This window comes from Lipotes vexillifer, unplaced genomic scaffold (genome assembly GCF_000442215.2).
Source record: "Lipotes vexillifer unplaced genomic scaffold, Lipotes_vexillifer_v1.1 scaffold636, whole genome shotgun sequence".
Lineage (NCBI taxonomy): Eukaryota > Metazoa > Chordata > Mammalia > Artiodactyla > Lipotidae > Lipotes > Lipotes vexillifer.
In genome coordinates, this window is record NW_006786547.1 from 374,494 (window position 1) to 376,068 (window position 1,575).

Here is a 1,575-nt window from a genome sequence, read left to right on the forward strand (position 1 = left end):
GCTGAAAGGTAACGTCTTGCTGGGTCAAAAGCCTTAGGTGACCCTGAACATACATTAAACCCCAGGAGCCCCCACTTACTAATCCACAAAACAGGGGATGCATTTCATTACCTCAGCAGTTCTTTTCAGCGTGAAAAAGTGGTGACCTCTTTCTAGGTCAAGGAAAAGAAGAAAATGTAAATATTCGGTCAGATAAATTTCAAGTGTCCACTTTATGGCTTACTCATCTGGCAACTGGGAAACCCTGACCCAGGAACCATTTCGCCGATTTAGTGGCAACAGATGACCTCATGCCCACCCACTGTCCAGGAGGCCCCTCACCCAACGTGCACCTCCATAATAAACACTTAGGATCACGAATCTAAGCCCCGAGTTTCCATTAGCTTAAAATGACCGCCACAGACACAGCTCAACAGTCTCTGGAGGCAGACCACCTGCATCCATCTTCTCCACCACAAGCTCCGTAACCTGGGGCCACACTGTGCCTGTTTTCCTCCAGTGCAAATGGGGATATAACAGTACCCACCTCAAAAGATCGCTGTCAGGCTTTAATGAGTGAATTCACGCAGCTAAGGCAGGGCTAGACACAGGTAAGGGCTTAGTAAACAGAAGCTGTCATTGCTGTTGGCTCAGTCAAGCCCTCTATTCAAGGCTGCCTGTGGAATCAGAGACATCTGGGACGATTTGTTCATCAACTATTAATTAAAACCCTACTATGTGCCAGACACCAAACAACTGCTAATCCTGTAACTGGCTAAGTCAAGTCATTCAATCGCTTCCAAGCCTTGTTTCCCGCATCTGCTAAATAGAAAATAACAGTACCTGCTGCACAGAACAGAGAAAGGTAAAGGAGAGGACTTACCTAAAGGGCTTGCAGTGCCCGGAACCCGGAAGTTGCTCAATAAGCGATATCATAATCACTACACATCTTCTCTCCTACAAGTGACTTGGGGTTATCTAATTCACCTTTTCTGTTTTTCTGAACCTAACACACTCCTTGAGTGTTGAGTGCTAATAAACAGTCCTTGCGTTGAATTTAGGAACTTCCCTGCACCTTCCCAGTTTACTTACATCCACACCCCCCAAAACTGCAAGAGAAAATTAAAGAAATGTTAAAAGATTGTGCATTACCTGGATAAAAATATACGATGTCTACACACCAGGTTACTGCAAAAGGGCCTTATCACACACCTTAGCTTTCTGATCTTCAGAAGTTCCCACAGTTACTACACATGAAGCAATTTCACAGAAAAACTGCTAGATCATCACTTTTTTCCAAACTGGTCCCTCGTGTCAGCCCGGAGAGCGCACTGTTTCTGCACTTCACCGGGCACACCGCCTCCCGCCTGCTTTTCCCTTCTGCGGGAAGCTAGTGGCCCATCTCACAAGAGTTTGCTTTCTCTGCTGCTACAAGCAAGGGAAAAACTATCCTTGAGGACGAGCAAAGGGGAGGCCAGGAACATTAACAAAAGCATGGGAACTTTTTACATGCAAAGCCCGCGTGAGCGGTTTGCCTGGAAATCAACCGAAGTCGTGCATTCCTGCTCCTGACAGCCACCGGGGGCGGCAGCATTG